The sequence below is a fragment of the Trematomus bernacchii genome, unplaced genomic scaffold (assembly GCF_902827165.1).
Source record: "Trematomus bernacchii unplaced genomic scaffold, fTreBer1.1, whole genome shotgun sequence".
Lineage (NCBI taxonomy): Eukaryota > Metazoa > Chordata > Actinopteri > Perciformes > Nototheniidae > Trematomus > Trematomus bernacchii.
Window position 1 is genome coordinate 212,305 of NW_022987610.1, and position 14,081 is coordinate 226,385.

At 42.5% G+C, this 14,081-nt stretch overlaps 1 protein-coding gene across 1 annotated transcript in view; it reads left to right on the top strand.

Annotated features, from left to right (window-relative positions):
* The window catches only part of LOC117483592 (heterogeneous nuclear ribonucleoprotein L-like), a 48,729-nt gene that overhangs the window by 14,202 nt on the left and 20,446 nt on the right, over positions 1-14,081 (top strand). The window lies entirely within an intron of this gene.

The window sequence follows — 14,081 nt, forward strand, 5'->3', positions numbered from 1 at the left end:
ACATTTAATGTCTCCTCTAAACTGCCTTTTGAATACGTTTTCATTGTGAAATGTGATTGAAAGATCTTTCTGGTGAAAGCTCTCCGATGTGGACAGACATGTTGATATTCAAAAGTGTGGCCATGCCAGGCTACATTATGAAAGGCTGATCTCTGTCACTTTACCTCCTCTGGATCAGGGATGTCACCATATCAAGTTTTCTACAGACCCCTATTGTAGCACATATAACAACAATGATAACATATCCCTACTATAAATAGCATAACAATATTAAGAGGCATCATTCAATTTTATTTGAACTGTACTTTATTGTTATACAGGCTTTGAAACAAGAACAACACACTTGTTTGATATCATATTCATATATATGGCCCAGCCCATTTAATAACAAAACAAGTGTAGTTTTGCTGTTCAACAAAAATAATATAGTATTGTTAGTATTGTAGGTATAATAGTATTGTAATTTCATTTTGTTTGATTGATTTATGCATTTACAAAACACCATTACAACTGTCCGTCCCAACACAGCCATTAAACATTGATCCTTTAATTAAGGGTTGTCCAAACTTATTTCAAAGAGGGCCAGATATGATAATGTGAATATGCCCGGGGGCCAATAGTCCCTTCTCACATTTTTTGAACATAAAAGTAACTTACAAATACACTGTTATATAACAATTTTCATTGTCATAATTATCTTTCTTTTTGGAAAGGCAATATAACCAAATATAAGCCACTAAAGCAGGCATGAACAACTCTAATGGCGCATTTCCACTACACGGCCTCGCTCGGTATGGCTAGGCCTCGTTAGGCCTTGTTATGACTGGCTCACTTTATGGCGCATTTCCATTACAGTTTAGGAACTGGGGTAGTAACTATAGTAACGCAGTGTAGGCGGAGCCGTGACGTCATCTTCAATGCGAACCACAGAAAACCAACATCAGCCGTTAGCTGTTAGCACTCAGAGCTCACAGCTCCTCATATCTGTTCAGAAACTAGACAAAAGTTAAACAAGTACAAACCACAGACTGCCTGTGTCATGGTGAATACAGTCGCTGGTTTATTTATGTCTGTATAGGCCGTTGTTGTGAGTCTGGACGGTCGGAGTATATACTGTGTTAGCTTAGCCGATCTCCATTCAGAAAACACGCATTTTAAAAGGTTTTTCGCCTGCCGTCTGTCTGCAGACTTGACAAAGCATTAATTCATGGTTTTTACTAACCGGTATCAGTATGTTGTTACTTCGGCATCATTTTGAAACGTGTATTACAATTAAATCACGGTCAAATGTGTTCATCTTGTTGTAGTTGTAGCCCCCTTGCCAGCGATTCTCTCTCTAGTTTAGCATACTCAGCCCGACTCAGCCTGGTTGTTCCTGGCCCTAGAACCACGATTTTATGGGGCCAGAAAAACTGTGAATTAGGACCCGCTAGCCGGTACTAGGCCAAGTGGAAACGCAACCAAAAACGGGCCGCTGACGTCACAGCTCTCTTAAACGGGGCTCCGCGCTGCAGTGGAAACCCGCCATAAAACACTGCCTTTCATTCCAACACACTCTCACTCCCTAAGGGGCGGTCCACACAGCGGCGTGCATTGAAGCTTGCCGGCGGGCGTGTCTGAAACTCGACCAACAACCAATCACATGAATCTCCCGCCCCTGACACACAAGCAGCGGTTTGATTGGCTAGAGCTTGTACTGACATATGATTTGATTGGCTGACGCTTCTGCCGAGGCTTCAAAAGTTGAACATTGCTCAAATTTTGCAGCGAGCCACGCCAGCAAAGCTCCGCTTCGCTTCCCACAATGCAGTTCGGCGAAAAGTGACGTCACCCCATTCAAAGTGAATGGTGAAGCTTTCAACGCACACCGCTGTGTGGACGGGCCGTAAACGTCCAGGAGCGACGCTTGGTCAGGGTCCCGTGGCGTGCAGTTGGGACGCGCCGAGGGAAACGGACGCAAAGAGCTTTCAACTGATTGCAATGTATTCCCATCGGCGGCGGTATTTGACGCTCAGGGAAGCACCGCATCGGTCCATGTCGGCGGCTGTTTAAAGGCAATGTGAGCGTCCATTCCCATTGGATAACGGAGGATTTTACACCCGGAAGTAACTATTCTCCTTACTGTCGATTGATTTGACAGTGATATCTCCACTACTCATCAACTCAAAAACACCAGATTATCCTTGTTAATTACACAACATTGATTGGTTTAAATTGTGTGCAATGCTTTTGTATTTTCCCCCTTCGATTCGGAGAAACAAATATTTTTTAGGATGGCAGAAGACACTACACTACCCAGAATCCTCAGCTATCGTTTAGGACTACACCATGTGCTTTGTTTGACAAACCCCATGATTAGTTCTCAAGCTCTGTGATTGGTTGACCTCCAACTGCATTCCATATGAAAAAAAACGTTTCGTAAAAGATAAAATCATACTTTATTCAGCAGTGCTTGCTTTACTCTTTGAAAGTCATCACATGAATGCATTGTAATAAATGGTTCGGCTGCATTAAATATTACACATCTGTCGTAGTTCTTTATTTATCTACAGAGATCGGGCTTCAGAATAGACCGGAAACTATTCTTTTACCGTTCTGTTTTAATTTCACAATAAAGTTAGTAGTAATATTTTTGTTTTGATATTATTGTTTTTTATTAACTACTAGACCGCTGGGTCATGTTAAGACCATCTTTTCTGTGTTGCTGTGGGTTTTTTACATCGCTTTTGTGTTACAAATATCAAAACAATAACAGAATATATCCGTCGTAAACTAAACCAGAAACAGCAGTATATTTTATTTTGTTAACACTGTAAACTTGACAGCTTTTTAACCCGCACCACCTACTGGTTAAAGCACGTTATTACACGTTTAGAGTCATTGCAGGAAGATTGTGTTGCTTTTTAATGACTGTTAATGTCTTTCATTTTTGTAAAGCACTTTTGAATGTGTTATATTTTATGAAAACATTTAAATATTAAGAGTACATACAAAATAGGAGGAAAGTAGAAGGTCAATGATAGAAATATAGAATAGAAAATATCAAGAAGATACTGTAAATGGTATCTAGAATAAAACAGTTTAGTGCCGGATGTACAAAGATATTAATAGGAGGATGTGCAAAACAGACAAACTAATTAGGCTTTATTTAAACATTAAATAATACTTTAGGTTAAGGTCTTCTTTTAAATACATGTAAGCAAAAAGCTTTGGGGGTATCTATATTAAAGGTGGGATAGGTAAGTTTGAGAAACCGGCTCGAGATACACTTTTTGTTATATTCCATGGAATGCTCTTAACATCCAGATAGCAATGAATATCTTAAGTGCTTTGACAAAAAATCCATTAAAAAATGTCATCTGTGGAAGCCGTAATACTGTAAAAAGCACGACCAATCGTTTTAGCCGGCCCGGCTAAAATAACTGGATGGCCTACCTGCCTGTCAGCCTTCCATCTGTGCACAAACTTATCTCGTGCCCTCATTGGTCATGTGCGCGTTTGTGTGTGTTGGAGGAGGGGCTCTATAAGGAAGTGGCAGATTTTCTCCGGTTGTGTATTTTCAAATTCTAGCGATCTCGAGCCGGTTTCTCAAATGTACCTACCCCACCTTTAAGCCTGACAAAGTACTTAACGTTTAATATATTGCATGGTTTGTTTTGGGACTTGACAATCAACTTTCCTGCAATATTAACTATGTTGAAGCACTTATTTTAACCGATATTATACATATTTATTATACTCTTATAAGATGTATGTAGATAGAATAAGAAATGTGCAGAATATGACAGTTTAATGGTGGAGGTACACACATATTGATAGATCTCTTGTTGAGGAACCTATGACCCAAGTTTGTCATCATTGCATAACTACACCGTAGTTGTGTATATGATATGTCAATAAACCTTTGAAAATCTTGAAATCTTGAAAGGGATGTGCAAAATAGCCATTATATACAGTTTTTGATGAACAATTAGAGAATAACGAGTAATGAATATGCTTTATAGGGATCTGCAGATACATTTTTTGTCTTCTCAAGCACCAACTATCAAATATCTCGCCTGATTGTTGGCACTTGACAATCACCTTCACTGAATTTTACTCAGGTGTAACTAAAGTCTGATTTAAGGGTTGTTTATATTTCACATCATTAATCCAAATCTGTAAAGTAACTAAAATAAATGTAGTAAAAATACCAGGTTAACCTTAAAGAAAGCCCTCAGGATTATAAAAGACCCCCATCACCCCAGCCACAAACTGTTCTGTCTGCTGCCGTCTGGCAGGCGGTACCGCAGCATCCGGACTAAAACCACCAGACTCAGGGACAGCTTCATCCCACAGGCCAGAAGACTATTAAACACCTGAACTTTGAAACAACATCCATAACATTCATCTGGCTGCTACTTAGAAATTAGGACACGTTCGAGTCTTGATTTGGATAGTGTGCCGTCGATGGGTTTCATTCCATTTCAAAGTGCTGTTTGACGCGGTGTAAACTTTGCGCACTGCCACTCCAACATCCAATCACAGAGCTTGAGAACTAATCACGGGGTTTGTCAAACAAAGCACATGGTGTAGTCCAAACGATAGCTGAGGATTCTGGGTAGTGTAGTGTCTTCTGCCATCCTAAACTCCAAAAAATACTTGTTTCCGAATCGAAGGGGAAAAACACAAAAGCATTGCACACAATTTAAACCAATCAATGTTGTGTAATTAACAAGGATAATCTGGTGTTTTTGAGTTGATGAGTAGTGCAGATATCACTGTAAAATCAATCGACAGTAAGGAGAATAGTTACTTCCGGGTGTAAAATCCTCCGTTATCCAATGGGAATGGACGCTCACATTGCCTTTAAATGCCGCCGACATGGACCGATGCGGTGCTTCCCTGAGCGTCAAATACCGCCGCCGATGGGAATACATTAGGCGCGTTCACACCAAGTACTTTTCCCACAATAGTTCATGAGAACTTTAGTTCATGAGAACACTTTTAGTTCTGATGAACTAAAGCAGATCGCGTTCACACCAAAATGAGTTCCTGGGGGTGGATTAGGCAAATGAACCGCTGACGTCAATTCTTCTTCTTCTGCTTTGGGTTTACTGGCAGGCCGCAAACAACTTCACGGCGAGTACAGTAGGTGGCGGTATGCACCTTAAAGTTGCAATCCGCCAAAAAACCGAGAGAAAAAGAAGAAGAAAAACCTCCCGCGCCCACCTGCTGTATATGAGGCATCTGTTTACCTTCCGACCTCAGACATGAGCTTCGTCTGAGTTATTTAAGCAAACACAAATACAGATCGTCGACCAGTCAAATGCAATAGCAATGCTGATTCGGAAGCGAAGGCGGTTAAGAAGGATTGACAAAAGGATTGGACGACGACATGCATGCGCTACGCTACGTGTGAAATGAATAAACTGTGCCAGGTGTGTCGTATGCACACTAAATAGGCTCAGCAGCTAACACACCTTTATTATATATCCTCCTGAGAGCAACTGCATCCGTCTGCCATGAACCCTACAGAAACCTACGTGTTAGTTGTGGCCCATAGTGGCCTCCATTTGTGTCGTGTAAAATGGGGGAAATCAAAAGTTAGCAAATCCCCATGTCATGTTCATAAAAACATTTAGTTTTAGGTCAAATAATTATTACACTGCTCTGAAACTCACTACACTAACTCCTAAGATGTTCCCTTACTATAATTAATTAAAAATATTGAACTCACAACACTGGTAATAACAAACTTAACCATTTCTCTTTCTATAAATAAATAGTGCTTGTGTTGGACGCCATTTTGAAATACAATGAAATTATCTTTTTGAAAGCCACAATAAATAAAGCTTCGCCAGTTTATAACCGATGAAACATGATGGTATCAGAATAATCACTTACATGTGATGTATAGGATGCTACACAGGTCACTGTAAAGATAAAGTGTCAGAGGAGAAATAAGCAAGCTTAGTTACATGAAATGTAATGAAAAATGTAAGATACAGGCTCCGTTGAATCGCCATGTAGGTTCTCTTTTATTGCACACTCAAGACAATATCAATAACAGCGTCACGCTGTCCCAGGTGTGTCGTATGCATGTAAATAGAAGTTAACATTTTCAATATCAAATAAAGTGTCAGTAGTATCAAAACATATATATATATATATATATATATATATATATATATATATATATAATAACAATAGGTAGGCTCAGCAGCAGACACACCTTAGTGCAAAGTGAAGTGTCAGTATTAATAACAGTGGCATATATATAATCACAATAATACAAAATGAACTGTCCCAGGTGTAGGCAATTTGGGGTGAAGTGTCTTGCCCAGGGACACAACGACATGCTGACTGCAGTGGGGTTTGAACCTGCACCGCCGAGTCAGCATGGCGCTGCATCACCATGAGCAGCTGGTCGTCCGATTCCTGGGCCTTGTGTGAATGCAGCAGCCGTTCGTCGTGCATCTCCTTGGCACGCAGGTCCTCATTCTCCTTGCTGACCATGGCACGGCAGTCCATCGCCATGATGGTGTCAAGGAAGCTGTCATCCCGTGCCCGCTTTCCTAAGGAGAAATAAGCAAGATACAAGATCAGTTTAATCGCCTGGTAGGTTGTCAACAGAGACAACATTGGACATGGTGCAGGCAGGGACAGTGTACAAAATGCAGGTGTAAAGTAGAAGATAAGATAGGATCAAATAATATCAAATATAAATTCTTAGCGGCTGATAACATCGCCTCTAAGGTAGCAAGCCACCTGGGTTCTTTCAGTGGTAACATAAGGGCAAACATCAAAAACCTTGGTGTAACTTTCGATCAGTCTATGCTACTAGACAAACACATAAAACTTCTGACCCGTACCTGTTTTTTCCATCTCAGAAACATTGCCAAGCTCAGGGGGGTTCTATCAAACACAGAAATGGAGATGGCTATTCATGCCTTTATTTCATCCCGGCTTGACTACTGTAATGCTCTGTTCTCCTGCCTCAACAAAACATCAATAAACCGGTTACCACAGGTCCAAAATGCTGCAGCCAGATTGCTCACTCGGTCCAAAAAAACATGCCACATCACTCCGATTCTTTCTGCCCTGCACTGGCTCCCTGTCCATCTCAGAACCCAATTCAAGGTATTGGTTTTCACATATAGAGCTGTCCATGGCCAAGCCCCAGCCTACATTAATGAACTGATCCTCCCTCATAGCACAACCCGGGCCCTGAGGTCCTCTGAGCAAGGCCTCCTAAGGGTGCCCCGAACCAGGCTAAAAACAAAGGGGGACCGTGCCTTTGAGGTGGTGGCCCCAAGGCTTTGGAACAAACTCCCCCAGACACTAAGAGCCTCTGCCTCAGTAGAGATTTTTAAGGGGCAGTTAAAGACCCACCTCTTCCGTCAGGCCTTTGGGGCATCGGAGGAGGTGAGTTAGTAGCTGTCTTTTATTGGTGTTTTATCCTATGTTTTATCCTATGTATTACCTGCTGTTGTTTTATGCCTTTTTATGCCTTTTATTCTACATTTTAGTTGTACTGTGAATTGTGTACTGTACTGTAAAGCACTTTGTACATTCGTGTTGAGAAGGGTGCTATATAAATAAAGTTTTACTTACTTACTTACTAAATAAAAAATAAATATCAAAGTGCCCTTATTTATTGTTTTGTGCTTAATGTATGCTTGAACTTTGTTTTATAGGGATTAGTGGACATCAGTTAGATGTGTAACCTTCTTTCAAGGCCAGAGTAGTTACAGTGTAAGTGGATTGACATCTAACATAACATGGCTGAGTACAATTATAACAATCAATAAAAAAAAGGAAAAATAAATAGAATTTCAATTACATTTCTACTTAAATGTGCAAACATATTAGAACATCAGTCTTTGTGGCATGCAGGTAATCAACTGTTTAAGCTTTTACCATTAACATGTAGAATGAATGTTGCAAATGACTTGAAATTATAGCAACTACAATGTATTGTTAGAGGTAGCATTATGTCCAGCTAGCATGCTAATTGCTAACGTTATATTATCGTTTTATCCCGGAGGGGAAAACTAGTTTCTAATCCTGAGAGAAACACCTCGCCTGAAACACACGATTAGTGCCATGAGTTAGTGAAGCAAATTACAGAACATTGCACACTTATTCACAAGTCAAAACGTGTTCATAGCGGGCACGGCTGAGAATAGCTAGCTAGCTAGATGTTGTTAGCCAGCTTGGACCTATGATAGCAAGTTCTAGCATGGCTAGCTCGATCTACTGAGCAAATAAAAGTACATCTAAGACCAGTATTGTGCAGATTAAAACAGTGCAGTGCATGTATTTTATTTTACCTTCGTAGTCGTCCCGACATGACTTTGCTAGGTCTGCTAACTTTGCTGAGCCACGGAAACTGCATTCAGTAGAAGCTTCTGAATGCGGCGCTTCGCGTCCTCCGAGTAAATCGCCAGAAGCGCCGACACATCCTCATCACTCCAACGCTCCGATGATTTATTTAGTGTTGCTATAATAACTGCTTTCACAAAAGTAATCTCTTCGGGTGCGCTGCCCGAAGCGAGCAAATACAATGGCCGCTTACAAAAATAAATTCAGAGTCAAACGGGCGTGGTTTGCATTCCGCACAGCCAATCAGACGTACGAACTATTTTCTCCCACGACAGTCCCTGCTCTCTAGCAGGGACTGAAAAGCGGGTCAGATGAACTAATTTGAACTACTTTAGTTCCTGGGGCTTTTTGGTATGAACGCAAATATATCGTAGTTCTGATGAACTATTGTGGGAAAAGTACTCCGGTGTGAACGCGCCTATTGCAATCAGTTGAAAGCTCTTTGCGTCCGTTTATGAAGCTGAAGGAGCCTCGGCGCGTCCCAACTGCACGCCACGGGACTCTGACCAAGCGTCGCTCCTAGACGTTTAGTGAGTGAGAGTGTGTTGTTCATTCATATCTGGAGAGTCAGATAACATTGAACAGACTATATGGAATACTTTAAACTTTGAAGTGGGTTTGACCTGTTTTTAATAAAGTGGGTGGTCATTCAGAATCAGGTCTGACAAATAATAATCAAACAGAAATTCAACAGAAATGTTTCAGTCAAACCATACACAGATGAATTAATCATGGAAATATCTCCTCCATCACCGAAATGCAATACAAAATAAATCACACATCAATTTCCATTTTAATCAGATATATTTCATGGGGAAAATAACACATATTAGATCAGTGTGTGTGCAGTGTGTGTGGTGAAAAGAGTCGATATATACAGTTCAATCCACTTAAGCAAAGATTCCAGCTGGTTACAACTGGTTTCATGTTTCCTAAGCTAAAAGAGGTAGTAAAGGAAGTTTCAAAGCTCCTTTCCTATCATCTAGAGCAGGGGTTTTCAAAGTGTGGGAAGGTGAGCCTCCCCTCAGAGAACATAAGAACAGCCGCGCCCCCCCTCCCAATTATTATTGCTATTATTATTGTTGTTGTTGCTATAATGCAGGGGTATTCAATAGAGAGGCGAAGTCCCTCCCTTTCCGGTTGAGCTCCATGGGACCTTATTTCGGAAAAGTTATGCATTGAAGTCAATGGAGAGAGAAAGATTATCTTTCGATCCCGTTTGAATTGAGTCACGAATCACACATATGATGTTTGTCAATTTAAAAGATAATTTTACAAGTAAAAAAAATAAAAATGTGTCGTAAAACTGTGAAGTAACACTTTTTTTGTGTGAAACCGCTCAATGAACTACATCTCCCGTCTCGCACCACACACCAAGACGGCCGTAACGTTGGCACATTTCACTTCTTTCTTTCAGAATGAGGCGAAAAGTATTAAAAGAGGTGAAAATCACTCCAAGTCTGGGCATGTTGAGAGCTGTACATACACACAAGGGGAGTTCGTCGGTTCCGTAAGAGCCAGCATGCGGGACCGGGATTCTGGGATTTGTAGTCTTTCTAATTGCGTATTTTTCGTCTTATATTTCAACAGTTTTACGACAAACTGTGACTTTTTTGACATGGAAATGATTTAAGATTGACAAACATCATATGTGTAATTCGTGGCACAATTCAAACGGGATCGAAAGATAATCTTTCTCTCTCCATTGACTTCAATACAAACTTTTTCCGAAATAAGGTCCCATGAGTCCCACCGGAAGGGGAGGGACTTCGCCTCTCTATTGGATTTCAAAGAGGTCCAGTCAGAGAAAATGTCATTAAATGCTCTGTTTTCGCTGTCTACCTTTCTCTTTTTTGAGCACGCCATTTGAAATGACTCCGACTGTTTCTCTCCTCTTGTCTCGTCTCTGTGTGTGAGTTTCAATCTATCGTGCTGACTCACTGACTGCACCCATTTGATTGGCTGAGTAGCGTCACCTCCTTAAAACATTAAACGATAACCTTTTTAAACCTTTTTATCTTTATGTTTTAAATTTGAAATGTTCAACATCGTGGATAAATCCTTATATGCTTCCGGCAACACACTGAACGTCAACTTTGCCTCCTTATTACACTCAGCCCTACTTTAGTGGGGAATGAGTCTGCGTCTTTGATGCGCACAGGCGGATGATGCGGGGATGCAATGTAGACAGGAATAAACGCAGATCATCCTCTGGCTGCAGCCTTGACCGGTACTTGCTTTTGATCAAAGTCATTGCGGAAAACCCGCACTCACACAGACCGGTGGAGGTGAAGGGAATGAGCACTTTTACAGCCTTTTTGGCGAGGTGGGGGAACTCGGTCTCCACAGACAGCCAAAAGTGTGCAAGTGACCTTTTCTGCCAGACGCTGTCTCCTCTCTCACTTTAGGTAACTTCACTAAAAATCGATCCATGTTTCCACTCGCATAAAGTTAGCTGAAGTTAACTAGCTAGATTTCACTGTTTCTTGTTTTTTTTTCTCACGCTGCGCCTCCCCTGAAGCTCTCTGGCGCCCCCCCCGGGGAGGCGCACCTCACACTTTGAAAACCGCTGATCTAGAGAATTCCAACAGCTCTTATCATGGCGGCCACTGAGGTACTTCCGGGTCATTTCACTCCGTTAGAAACCTTCCTTAACTTAACTGACAATTTGAGCGCAACCATAGTCTTTAACAGAAAAGGCAAATTGCGGCATGAGAACGGCCCCTTAGAGTGGGTGCTGCCGCCATGCGGTGAAAGGGGAATTACAATTTAAATTATTTATTCTGTTTTACAGTGCTACAGGGCTATAAACAATACATAATAAGACCAACGCTGCGGACTTTGGACACTTCATAAGTGCATCCAAAGGAAATGTAATTCAATTGTACTGAAAATCATGGTCTTTATCATTTCAAAAATAATATGATAATCGTAAAACCAGTATATGGTGACACTCCTGATCTGATTCCTCTGATCACAGTAGCTGTACTCATGTGCATAGATGAGCCTTTCACATTATGTAGCTCATATGTGTTTGGATTAACATTCATTGGAATGCATCAGGGCCTTTATAAAACATCAAAACAGTTGGACTGTAAAATGAAATGAAAGTTATCAATGCACGTTCTTCTGTACAGTAGCAGGCTTTGTACTGTATTTGGTGTAGGTGTGATGAGATTAATGTCATAGATCAAATGTTCACTGAATAAATGCATATATACACTATCATGTGTTTTAATTGGAGGCACATTGCAACGACACAGACAGAAGGGAGTCATTACTGAACATTGTCTGTGAGCGGGAATCACTGGTCACACACCGAGGGAGAGTGTTACCCAAATACATGATATATCGTATGTTCCTTGGGGGGTTATTGACTGAAGTCAGATTCATTATTCACACAAAGGGTCTCATTGTGATACCTATTCTGTAAACCATCTAGCATCAAGGGCGATGGTGCGCTCATCTTCAGATCAGGGAAGCACCGGTTCAATCCCACCTCGACACCCACTGCAGTCAGCATCTCGCTGTGTCCTGGTGCTACTGTGGGGATTGCCCACAGTATTGGGTGTATTTAAATCGCTTTGGATAAAAGTGTCTAACAAGTGAAATGTAATGCATCAGACTGTGTTATACTTTAATCCCAAATGTGCCATTTGGGACAATTGGCATGTCCAAAATATCCTCTTTCTCCTTGTCTGGTAGGTTCGTTAGAATAAGCCACCTGGCTCTCTCTTGCCCGACCATCATCCAAAGCGATTTACCCGTGGCTTGGACCGCACAGCAGGTTCAGGTTTATCCACCATGTCCTCTCACAGCTCTGCTCGGTATGCAGTCAGCATCGAGGAAACATTGAGCGCCCTGACAGCTAAAGCTGCCGATTTGAGAGCCCCAGCTGAGAGCCCCTGCTAGCCTCAGCGCACGGCTCAGCTTCCGCAGCAGCCACCTACTTGTCACGGTTGCCGGCTGGCATACCGCTAGAAATGAAGGGGTCTTGTCCCGACAGGCTAGCTTGGCGTGCTAGCGGTGAAGCAGGCACAGTATCCGCACGAACTGTGGGTTTCGATAGCCGTCCGGCATTTTCCAGCCCAAGGCAGGAGTATAGTGTATTAACTGTTGTGCTAAAATTGTTGTGATAATAAAATTGTTATCAGCGTGCCAACGATCGAGAATTATCAACGGGGGGGGGGGTGGGGGTGTTGAGGAGCTTGACGCTCGTGAAGGGCGGGCGGGGGGGCCTCGCTACGGGGAAGCAGTGTGTGGACCTGTCAGCGCAACTTACATGATACCGAATTTAACATACACATTTAAATAATTGGTTTAAACGGCATAATAATAAGGACGATCGTCCGTTCTGTGATTCTCCAGAACACACATGTTATGATATTAGGGTCATGCAGAGTGAGATGAGATCGCTGTCCCTTTAAGAGAGAGAGAGAGGGGTGTGGCGTGTGCATGTGTGTGTGTGGATGGTAGAGCGACAGTGAGCGAGCGTGTGTATGTTTCTGGAAGTGAAACGAGGCAGCAGAAAAACAGAGGTCTGTGATGTATTTTGTGAAACAGAAGAACAGCTAAATAAATGCAACGGCCTCCCCAGAAGAGCTCGCCTCTCTCCAGTCATTTAAGCTAAAGTGGGTTATTGAACCTGAAGCTTGTTGCTTCTGCCCTCCTCGACTACGGTCTGGGAGCCGAAAGGAAAGTTCAACACACAGATGGCCAGTCCGCCCCTTTGTAGCATATTATTTCAATGAGAGATGAGCAGATCGCCACTGGGCTTTCAACTAAAGACACAGCCACGCAAAAACTGCGGCATTTGTAAAGCTCCTTATGGGTACTGCAATTTGTGAAGTGCTTTCCTCTGTGGTGAAACGATCAGCCCTGCACCACGGAGGAAAGCTGCAGAAAGTCACCTGGAGTTAAACAGAGCGGGGCTGCGTTGCGTGCATGGCTTCCTTCTGCAGGTAATGGGGAGACGCGCTCTGGCGGCGGTCTCGTTCAGGATCCGAAAATACAATTTAAATATTTTGCACACTTATTCCACTTATTCCTAGTGTGCCACTGGTTACGGTGCCGCATGCCAATGCTGGCACGCGTGCCAGGGGTTGCCGACCCCTGCTCTAAACAAATGTAGCCGGCAAGCGCCCGGGACCGAAAGTTAGCTTTAAATGGTTCAGTCTATTTACAGTTAAGCTAGCCAGGCTACTTACATCGAGAGATGTGCTCCGAAGCGAGAAAAGATTGAAGATTGAAGAAGAAGATTCAACTTTGTTATCATTACATAGTACAGGTACTAGTAACTAAACGGTTTCTCTGCATTTGACCCATCCTAGTGTTAGGAGCAGTGGGCTGCCATTATGTACGGCGCCTGGGGAGCAGTGTAGGGAACGGTGCCTTGCTGAGGGACACCTCTGTAGTATTTGGTCTTTCGGGGACTTGAACCGGTGACCTTCCAGTTGCCAAGCCAACACCGCGTTCACACCGGAATAAGTTCCCTGAGGGAAGATTACGCAAATGAGACGCTGACGTCACTTCGTCTTCTTCTGCTTTGGGTTTACTGGCAGGCCGCAAACCACTTCACGGTGTATACTGCCACCCGAAGTCCCCGGCCGGAAGTCCCCGGAGTTGGGGACTGGCTTCAGTAGAAGCTCCTGGGACTCCCAGCAGCTTCTACTGAAGCCTTCCGAGTAAATCGCCGGAACGCCGACACCTCCTCA